At 40.6% G+C, this 11,779-nt stretch overlaps 1 long non-coding RNA gene across 1 annotated transcript; it reads right to left on the bottom strand.

The window, feature by feature from the left end:
• Window positions 1–10,441: 10,441 nt before the first annotated feature.
• On the bottom strand, window positions 10,442–11,736 carry LOC126872539 (uncharacterized). Its single transcript, XR_007692007.1, has 2 exons — window positions 11,514–11,736; window positions 10,442–10,688 (listed from the first exon to the last, which is right to left on the bottom strand). It is a non-coding gene; the product is annotated as an uncharacterized LOC126872539 (long non-coding RNA).
• Window positions 11,737–11,779: the final 43 nt, after the last annotated feature.

The following is an 11,779-nucleotide window of genomic DNA, read 5'->3' as shown; positions in this document are numbered from 1 at the left end:
ATATTATGCATATCGGCCATCGTGCCTCTTATCTAAACGACGTAAGTACGGGCGCTTCTCTTTGGAGAAGCCGCCTGCAAATGTTCATCGTGTCCCGGTGCTTATCCGAGCCGCTGCCATTCGTCGGATCAACTTGATTAGGCCAGAATCCTTCGGACAGCTCCGTAAATGAAACGTACCCATCTCGAAAACTAGTAAGACGATCCCGCAGCTACCGTCCTCCGACCGCTAGAAAATAACACTGGTAATAATACCAGGTTTTAACCAGATGCGATAAAGCGAATCGTTCCTGTTTCGTTCTTCGTTTAGATACTTGTTGCATCACGGCATTCGGAGAATAGCGTTGCAATGGTTCGTGGATAGTGCAAATGCGTGCATCGAACCTGCGATTTCGTATCGGTGTATAAGCGCGCCGATGTAATTATAGATTATGTCTCTGCGCGATCCATGCGCCGGATCTTATCGAACCATCCTGGAAATCGTTAGATCGTAATTATTGCGGCAACCATGGTTTAACGAATGTCTACCTTTATTGGATAACTTGGACCGGGCTCTTAGATCCTCGAGTAGATCGAGTTCTATACTCGTAGGAGAACAGAAGGCCGAATTCGGGTGCGGCTGTCTCGGAGAGAGGAACAAATGGCAGCGATTATGCATACATACATTAAAATGGATGAAACAAATTGTCACGATTAATCGTCTCGCTTCTACGATACGCACCTTGTGTAATTCTCTGTCAAAATAGTTTTAGACGATTATGCGAATTAATGACTGGCGCTCTTCTATCAGATTTAATATTCGGATATAAATCTAATTTTTCGGTGTCACGAGACGTGTCCGATTCCCCTGACAAGGTTATTAAACCGTGGATCACGCGTGGAGTCGTTCGACGCTCGAAGGTGCTGACTTCACCTGCCGTCATTTGAATGCCAGTATCCTTTGGTCGAAGCTTGTATATCAAATATCCATTGAACGCGTCTTCGTGCCAGGTATTTCGATACGTTTCATCGCCTTGTCATCGATAAGTTCGACCGATACTCGCATATACGGGCGACTTGGTTACTTGGGACGCGCGAATACGTGTCCCCAGAAACTCCGAACGACCCAGATGTGGCGAGCAAACATTAATTTGTTCCCCGTCGAATGCAATCGAGTCTCTGGAGAGTTTAACCGGGTATGGCAGCTTGTCGTGTCGCAGTTAGTCAACGGTGAAGTCGAGACCACCCCGGTTTGCTCGGGTTGCCCTGTGCTGTCTTTCCTTTGCTTTCCTTCGTGGTGCACCGACCTCCGCCTGTCTCTCCGTCCCCTTCCTTCTGCATGTGTTTCCTGCTTACCCCCTTTGTACTTTGTCTCTCCCTTTCTTACTCCTATGTGATTCATAGACTGGCCAGAAAGGAGCTACACGCGGGTGTAGATACAGCTCGGTTGAGTACCGCGGTAAGAATCTACCTGCTTCTCTTGGATCACGCTGGGTTCGTTCGCGTTCAACGCAAAAATATAGGTCTTCACGATGTACGAAACGTTTATTCGCGTTCGTCGTTAGTATGCGATCAATCACTTCCATTCTCTTTACATCCACGATCTTTTCGACGTTCCAGAGAAATAAATAGTTACTTCGATAAGCTGTGCTTCGTGATAGCTCGCGCGAGCGTAGGATTCTTACATCGAAAGGAACGGTGATTATCTAGTAAACCAGATCTAAACGAAACCTGAAATTCAACGTTACGATTGGGTATAATCGGTAATAAAGACTTTTGGTATTCGGTGTTAATTGCTGTTATTATTCTCTCTCTTTCTCTTTCTCTCTCTCTCTCTCTCTCTCTCTCTCTCTCTCTCTCTCTCTCAAGAGTAATATCTTGTCAGATATTAGATGCCTGTTTGGCGAAAGGAGAATTCGCAACTTTGAAATTTGTCACGGCGCTCCCAACGTGTAAAGAGACGTACTGGGACGCTGCATTGCACGAAGTGACGCGAAAATCGGCTTGGTCATCTTGGGGCATCGACAGAAATATCAAGGCTGCGAAAGTGTACACTTGCAACATGTTAACCAGCGATGTCAATGTAACGATGACAACGTTCTATTCGCGCATTGTCGCTGTGATTACGCAAATCCAAGATTGGCACTGTGAAATAACGGACGAGGTTTGGTTTAGAAAATACGTAGATCGTAGCTCGTCGACGTCTTCCTTGACTTTCGTTCAAAAGTAAATTCTACATACTTTGAACATTCGATCAATCGTTCTCGTATTAAACCTGTTTCTCGAATAATCGAATGAATTAATCAATATGATAGACATCACGAATTTCAACGGATTAATAGTCGAGATCTTTTAATAGCACTGACAAAAAGTACGATCACGTTGGTGGAAGTCGGTTTAAGTAGCTAACAGTAGGCACGAGATAACACGGGAGAACACATCGAGACCCGGTGGCTTAAAACATCCGATAAGGAGCACACGCAAAGGATGCTTAACGATTTCATAAAAGAGATAGCAGCCGAGGGTAGAGCTAATTAAGCGATATAATCCCTACATTCTGATGGTCATTAAAGGCAACATCAAATGTACGCTTATCCATAACGGAAGATATTTACGATAACAGGCTGTAACATCATTCTGTCTAATTATCGATGACATTCGTATACCAAATAAGACTGTAATGCGATTCAGTGTTTAGAATTCTATGTTTTAACACGCTATAAAACGAGCCATATCACTGACAGATACGCAGCCAGGGCGGCATATACCGACGCGTATTCAATTTGCCCAAGTAATAGTTAAGGATCAACGAAAAACGCAATTGCGTCGAGAAGCGGCAATTGCAGGACTAGTATTCGCGAGCTTCGTTACAACTAGTAATTCTTGTTTAACCAGTTCCCCTAGAGTCTAGCTCGTCATGAAAAATCGTTCAACGATGAGTTAAATGTTCTTCGAATACGATTAACTTTCATTTCGATCGATTAGGACATTCCGAGTCTTTTCCTTTATTTTTGTAGGATCTTAAAGTGAAAATCCAATATCGTCTTACTATAAGAGTACTATATGAGAATGTACGCTACGATGGAGGATAAATAGGCGGAGCCGGTGGTACAGAGTGTTCGTACCTGTAGAGGACAGGTCCGTAGCCAGAAGTTGATCCACGATTATAGCCGTGGCTGTCCTTGTTCTCTCGATCTGGCCCGATAACCGGGGCACTTGATATAGGGATTCGTGGAGCAGTTTTCGGCCAGAACAGTTTTCGATGTCGAGCCAATCTGCCTCGACCCGGAATGTGTGCGTACTGTCGTTGGACAACCCGCTGCGCCACCGATTTTTCGACGCTTAACCCCGTGATCTGTAGGACAAACGACTTTCCGACGGAAAATAAATTCCGCAAGCTATTCTCCAACAGACAGAACAATTCGAATAAAAATACTCCTGAGATCTGAATTATGCACATAAAGGGACCAAAGAACGGTTCGATGATAATTGTAGTACAAACTGGCTGCATAGTCGATATGTGTTAGTACTGAACGCGAATCAAATCGCGAAAAGAGTACGATAATCGAAGAATATGGCTCGATGACATTTTCTATCGCGAAACACCCACTCGCCGACAGGACGAGCGCAGGTGTGTCCTTCCGTTTCTTTTTGCCGTGCATTCACCACCACGATCGAACGCTGTTTCGCGCTCCCATGTAGACCACACCGGTCCAGGAATGCATGGCACTTTCTTCGTCTCTTTATGGAAACGCGAGAAGTGTGCGAATCGGTTCCTCGCGTCTCGTGGTTCCGTGGTGGTAGCGAAGAGAGAAAGGTGCCGAGAAGAAAGAGAGAGGAAACGTGAATTCTCGTACGGTTCACGAGTCAGACCGCACCTGCACGATTCCTATTCCTTACATGCAATATCACTGTCCATGATTAGGTTCCGTTCGTGTAAGTGCGCTTGCATTGTGGAACCGTGCACACCTGATTACGTTTAGGTGAACCGTACGCCGACCAACGAATCGTATGCAGAAAGCTTGCGTGCTTATCAGATGATAAACGTCCAATTCATCTCCATTTACTTTCAATTTAAAAACCATAAGCGTCTTAAATGGGTTCTCTAATGATTTCGAAGCTGCCGCCATTGCGCCTGGCACAATGCAACCGCGCCACGTCGCGGCACTGTCAGCCACCAACTGCGGGGGGTTACGCGACATTCGGTATTTCCGCTTCGAGATTATTTTCTCCCGTGAAAGTTCCACGTGTCATGATGATAATTAAAATAATTTGCTTCCATTATAAATCATGGGGTCATGAACAAAATGCATAAACCCAACATGTGAGGTCGATACCGAGCTGGATTATGGGAGTCTATAACGTTAGGCACGCGTAAAGATGGCCATAAAGAAATCGAACGAGACTCTGTGCCTTGACGCATTGCTCATAGTGGGCGTTGAAGAAAGAACGTAAAACAACCTTCTGAAACTATCAACTAAGGAGTCCGTATCTTCGAACCAACTGTGTACTACTTTAGAAAAGATTCTGGGCTAAAAGAGAACACAACCTTTTCTAAGTAACATCTGACGGTTTAAAAAAATCCGTGTCCTTTGACTATCCGCTTGATTCATACCGTGGTCACACTCTTGAAAACGTAAGAAGAGAAGCATCTTGAAAGGGACACCAAAGTCGTTGTCAGAGATTACCAACCAGGAGATCCTCTTAACAACTGCTGACCGAACCAAGGGCTCGGTGCAGTGGATATATCTGGAGAACGAACCGTGAATACGAGTCGTGGTACGCTCGTAAAAAGGTGAGCCGGTGACAACCGCTATGACGCAAAATTTACGACTCCGAGGTCGTAGCCCAGGTCGAATCGTGAACACCGCGGGACAAGTTGTCGTTCACGTTAGCAAAAACATCCTCTATTTCTGCTTCACCTCTGGCGCGCGTCCATCTTAGAAGCAAACACTCGTACTGGTCAACATTCGTCAAGACGTTTCGTCTTCCTTCGCCAATTTATTTTCCGGATATGAACAGTTAGAGGAGCAATTGCCTTGTAGAAACGACGAGCCAGTTAGACGATGCCACGCTTAAACGATCGTGCTAGGATTTTTGAATCGCAGAAGATTTTCGACTCTACGGTTAATGTGGTAGCCGTGTCTCTCGGAAGATTAAGACACATTTAAGATGGATGATGTGACAAAGCTTTGATTTATGGTTCCATCGCAATCGACCTGTGGAGTGATAATAATTCGTTAGAGTCCTCGTGTTATTCGTAGCCGTACACATTGTCGTTCGAACCCATATTAATGCGACCAAGCCTTCTTCCGTTTACAACTTTCATACCAACATAATAACGTATCATAGCTGCCGTGTTGTCTGATATCTCATTAATATTTCAATTACTGTCTTCCATTTACGATCCAGAGACTCTCGAGTGTGAGTACATATTGTATAACGAACTGCGAGTTTGTCATCGTCAATGATAGATCGCATTCCCATTTATTTATTGAATTTATTGTAATAAGACGACTATCGTTAACATTTTCGTTTTACAACGACGTAATGCGCCATCATGAATTATACGAGATTACGATGTTTGCCGTATCGCTCGAGTATTTCATTACTATACGCGATTTATACCTGTGATTAGGAGTATAACGTGTGTTTATGGCTGTTTACAATGTGGAATCGGTGTCAACCGTAAGTATAGGGTGATAGAAAGGAAAGTCGATTTAACAACTACCGAACATTATTTATCATCTTGATCCCTGTTTCCCATACTTTTCAATTAGTGACATAATTATGAGGAATTATTCATCATTGTTGCATCAGGGTAGCCAACATTTTCTCGTTCGTGTTGAAAAAAATCCACTCATTCGTCGTTCTATATAAATGCTATATACATACATGTATACAGTTCATTATATAACTCTGATCTGCACCGTTAACTTCGCGAACAAAGATCGGTACAGCAATTGATATTAATTTCAATGGAGGAGGGTTTTATGCTTGTCGCGCTTCGAGAATTATTCGATGCCGAGTCGTACGGTTTTCGAAAGAATCGCGTCTTAAATTTAAAGATACTTCATGCGCGAAGGAAACCTTAAACTCACTTCGCCAGCCCCCATGCGATATTTTAAGATTCGCGCGTTTTTTTCATTCGCACGACATCAGGAACCATAACCCCGTGACCTCGTGATGGCGCAGGAGGATATATCGTTTGTCGAAAATTCGAGGGCCCTTACGGTTGATAAAAAGATGACTTCCCTGTCCCCTAAGTTGGATGCAGGTCTCCATTTAATCGTTTCCTCTAGATAATTAATTGGCCACAGTAACGAAGTACGTGTAGAGGGCCGGGAGGCTCGCCAACGGAATTACAAACATTTATCATCTATTAATTAAGCGATTAGTCCGGCACTAACGAGAAGCTAGCGTGTGATGGAATTTCTCTGCCGTGCGTCTAATGCCGCCGGGCAATTTCTGTCTAACGTACGCCGGTTCGAAGCAATCGAGATAATCGGATTCTAATTTGGTTCATTATAAATGTGGATAGATTAGATCTCGGTTTCTCAATTACCGCGAGATCTGTTACATGGTACTTCGCACCATAAATCGGATATTTCGAAAGATCGGGCTCTTTGTTGCATTCGAAATTATCATGGGATAATGAAGCAAGTTTTTTCTATCGAATCGAAGAAACGACTAGGTGTAAACGTATCGTACAAGAATAAAATACCTAATTTCTGACTTCCAAACGTCGTCGAATACCTATCTTGCGAATCGAATATACGCTTTAATTCTAGAACAAAGTATCTCCGATCATTGCAATGACTCTCCAAAGCAAAGGGCCGAGTCACCCATTCCACGAATTGTTCCATCGGAAAAATCAGGATTTACGTCGATTATTTTACAGGCAGTAACCCGTACACTTACGATTGTTGTTCCAAGGATCTACAAAGCATTGTCTACCGATAACCGAACGATTCTACGTGGCCAGAAGGACCGGCAATCGTTACACTTTATGTCTGTATACGTATTCAAATGGGATGCGTGGGTGGCAAAGAGAAAAGACGCAGGTAGATTCACGATAATATACGACGCGTTGCACGCTTCGCACAGGTTGATAGACGCAACTATTCGGATCCGGCCATGGAAACGGCAACTTTTTCTGGAAGAGCGTTGCACGAGAAATGTAACGAAAAGTACGTGCATCCGGGGAAATTTGTATCCGCGAAATTTTTTCACGCTCCGCGTGGGTGCCTCATGTTCTGGTTTCGCAAGACATCCGTTGCAATCGCGACTGGTGACGCGCCGCCCCCACGATTTTCTCCATGTTACCACGGGAGGACCCCTAAGAGCTCTATGAAGAAAACATTATAGCGCTGAATTTCGCGTAGGCTGCATCGTGTCGCCCGCGAAGCGTGGCGCCACCGTGGCGGGACAATCCGCGTTATACCGATGCCACGCGCTCGTTTTACAACTTGCACGCCACATTTCTACGTGTTACAGTTCCACGTGAAGCCCGTTTATCAAACCGTTACGCAATCCTGTCGCGAAATTGATCATACAAATGCTCCGTTACCGGCCATTATTCCATTCTTCGAAGCGTGGGTCGAGAGAGCTGGTTCGATTCAGTAATTCCCGGCGCAACGGCATTTTTCATCCCGAGACTCGATCAATAACGCTCCCCGATCAGATCGTACCGCGAACTTACAAAAGCCGATTCAGACTGATAAAATTATCAGAAAGAAAGATGATGGCGATTTCGTCGATAATGGACAACGAAGAGGTACCGTTGTAGCCGCACCGTGCCCGTTGCGGATCAGGGTGAGGGTGCCGTGATCGTGATCGATGTAGATCATTTCCTCCATCTATCCGCGGCGATCCATGCCGGCTAGTCCGGTATGTCTCCACCGATATATACGTGTATTTGTACATACATATATACCGGCTTGTTCGAAGCGATCTGTTTCCGGGTCACGCCATGGCAGGTTGACGCCAGAGGTACGCTATTGTGTCTCCTATCCGATATCTCGGTTCTCTGGCATCGATTAGCATTGATTTGTGAATTATCGATAAATACGGAACTCAAAGAAGAATCGAAGTGTATCCATGTTAATTCCCACAGATCGCGTATAACCATGTGAAACTGTCCAACACCGATCGATGTTGTCTCGATTAGAATTCTGTATCTATCTCGAACTATTCCTACTACTAAAGTAGAAGTTGGGGTTACAGAAGAAAGCGGAGTTACGCTTTTGTAGCATGAGTGTTTCGAAACAAAGTTTTCACTGTAGTTTCACGTCCATTGTATTCCCACGTAACATTAAATGTTTATCCAATTCGCCACGAGTCTCCGCATAGAATATATACGAAATTAAAATTAGAAAGGAATCGTTGTACCAAATAAATAACTTTCTTAGCCCGACGTACACGTACCTTTTGTTGACCACAATGTCTAACTGTACCAAACCTGGCTTTAATTGCATAGAAAGGATTTCTGGCGAACAGATAAAGACACCTGCGAGCAACGAGAACTGCAGCTATCCGAGTCTTCCAGATTACGTAACGATTCATGCCTAACCGAGTGTGGGACTCGGTGTATTTCAAGCAGTACACATCGAGACCCTTAGATTCAAATCTCTCTTCGACGAACAAAATCGTATAAACTGCGAAGATACGATCTACATCGGCCACGCCTCGAGAGAAGATCGAACTGTCTCTACCGTATACATCGAAACGGTTTTTGACGTATCCACGAGGAATTAGCATAAGGTGCGTCTCGTGGGCTTATCGAGAGTCAATACAGCGTTTATTTTGCGTGCAAACATGCTGAATAACGAAACCCATCAGTCTGTACTGACATTGGACAATAGTAACGTTAGACCTACCACTATACAGTCATGCCTTTTACGAGAACAAGGTACGCCATGTACGTAGATATATCTGTGAAACTGATTCCGAAGAATACAAATTTCTCAAGTTAAAATCTGGAAAATACAATTTCAAATTTCTTGCGAAAGTTGACGATACTTGTGAAGTAATGATTCTTGTATTTCCTATAACTTTTTAGCTATTGGGAATTATTTAGCTAAATGGCATATGTGATAAATGCGATCGATTCGTGTAAAAAATATTTAGGAAAATTTAAATTGACGTTTTAAGAAGTATAAAACCAATTGCAAAGAGAACTAATTTATGTAATTTTCTGCGATACTCTAATATAGCTTTAGTTGGTAAAAGAGATTTCTAGTAGAAGAATGACGTGAATATCTACGTAAAATAATAGAGAAAAATAAATAAATTATACTTTGTGCACCAAACATTCAATGACGAGTACATACAAAATAAGATGAAAGTAGTAAATTGCATTTCTTTAATTCCATACTCAAAGACTCTAACTACAGCTTGCTTACCATTACAATATAATTTCCAACTTTGCCGATTGAGCACAGAATAAGAATGCAACATTAGTAGTGGTTGGAATTACAACTAAATTGAATTATGAAATTACTAGCCGCAATCAATTAGCACATATTATTTTCTATATAATTCTTGATCGTATTATTCACAATTGTATCTATTAACTATTATTTATTTATTATCATCATTATTATTGTGTTGAGTCTTTGCCTTATTATTATAAGCTTGTGTTATTGTAAGCTATACGTATAATAATGCAATTAGTAATTATATACGAAATAATACTGATTGTTCAGGTTTCACCAAAAAACCGACGTGGCATAGTAGATTTGAAACCTAAAGATGAAATTCAATTGTAACATTTATGTGATTCTGTACTTGTATAGAACTCTACTTTATATGTATATATATATATTAATATTTTACTCTTTTATTTTTAAAATATAAAATAATCTATTATTTTTAAAAACAAAATAAAATGAGGTGTGAAATATGATTGCAACACAATATCAAACCGAATTTGGAATGTTCTCGCTATTTTAACTCAAACCGAAATGAATATTCATTCGCAATTCTGACTTATATCTCAAAATTTGAACTATTTTGTAATACTCAAACTGACATTTATCATTCGCAACACTAATAAAAATTTACCATTTGCTAAGCATGATGATGTACCAAGCTGTACATCGGCAAAAAAACAAAATACTACTAAATGCAAACATAATGACAAAGTAGTAACGAGAATGACTTCCTATACTCTGGGTGATCCAGTCATCCAGGAGATGGAGAGTCATTAATAGTTGCCCTTTTCTACGACAAAATTGTGCCGGGCCTGTTCGCTTCGTTGCTTTTACTGAAACTTCGTTGAAACTTACCTCTAGACTCGAAATTCTCTAAACAAAAAGAAAAAAAGAAGATTATGTTTGTCTTCCAAAAGAATTACATCATTTTTTTGGAAAAATGTTGTACTTTGTAATTGGATTGCCATTTGCAGGAATCATTCCGTATTCTTAGTATATCTTCTTAATATATCTTATATCCTATATATATATATGTTTCTCATATGTATATTCAAAATTATTCTGAATACAGTAAAAGAAAAATCAACGTAATTCAACAGCCTAACCACACGCATATACAATGTGAACAATACGTCGTGCATGATACGCTAACACGTTGTCAGTCGCTGAAAAATTGTTGAGTTATAAAGTCATCGTGCTTATGACCTTTCTCCCACCCAAGTAGCACCTTGGCACGTGAGCGAGGTCCTGACTATTAACACGGAGAAGCTTAAATCTGTAAGATTTAAAAATCCTGGATTAGAAAAAAGATTAATTTATCCATTTTGTATCTAACGAATTCACATTTCTTAATTTCGTATTTTCTTTCTTTATTTTACGTGATAATGGCTCTACCTTATTAATTTCATAAATTATTGAAATTCTAATTTTTGTTGAAACTATTGACTGAAGAAATTGATAATAAATAAAAGATATATTTATCGAAAAAGATACTAAGAATTTTATTAACTTTATAATAAGTATTCGTTAGTAAAACTCGATGAAATGAAATAATTGACTCTGTTTTAATATTGATAGAAATGATACCAGGCGAACCCTTTATCAAAGCATATTTTCAAAAGCATTGAGGCAGTGTTTCAATTTATTGCTTTGATTAAAAAATCCACCTGCAGCAAAGTATCTTCTTGCGCGTAAAATTTAATACGTTCTCATACGGAAAACATTGAGTTTTATATTTCATATTTTTATAGTATTTTTTTTAGTATTTTATAGTATTTTTATAGATATTTTTCAAGTATTTATATTGAATTCCTTATACTATAATATAGTATATGGACTTATAAATAATTACCATGAACATATTTTTAAACATATATTTTCAAACTAATTATTAAAATCTCCACGTGCAAGAAGACCTAGCCTGAATTAATAAATATAACACAGAAAGAGTAATGTTACTATTCACGAGTACAATAAGTATTCGCGATCATTATGTCCGCCAAAAATTCTACTTAATACAACCAGCCACCCGTGTCGACTCGGATCTTTCATGTTACGACATGATCGAGTGACCAGAGAAACAAAAATGTATATGACTCACGATTAGATGCGATGAACGTTACCATCGGTGATGCACTAGCCCGGAGAAAATTATCACGAAGATGGTCACCAAGCAGGAACCATCGAAGTCCATGGTGGAAACGGAGGATGTAAAAAATCTACCTGTTACAATGCGTGGTATATTATAATTTCTTTTTAAAAATATAACGTTGATTATTTAAAAAGTTTAAGAACATGAAAAACAAATCTTTAAACTTGAAATAAAATACTTCCTAAATTTATAATAGAATTGTACTTCCTAATTAA

The sequence above is a fragment of the Bombus huntii genome, chromosome 13 (assembly GCF_024542735.1).
Source record: "Bombus huntii isolate Logan2020A chromosome 13, iyBomHunt1.1, whole genome shotgun sequence".
NCBI classification, from domain to species: Eukaryota; Metazoa; Arthropoda; class Insecta; order Hymenoptera; family Apidae; genus Bombus; species Bombus huntii.
This window is presented reverse-complemented; position numbering and strand designations above follow the sequence as displayed.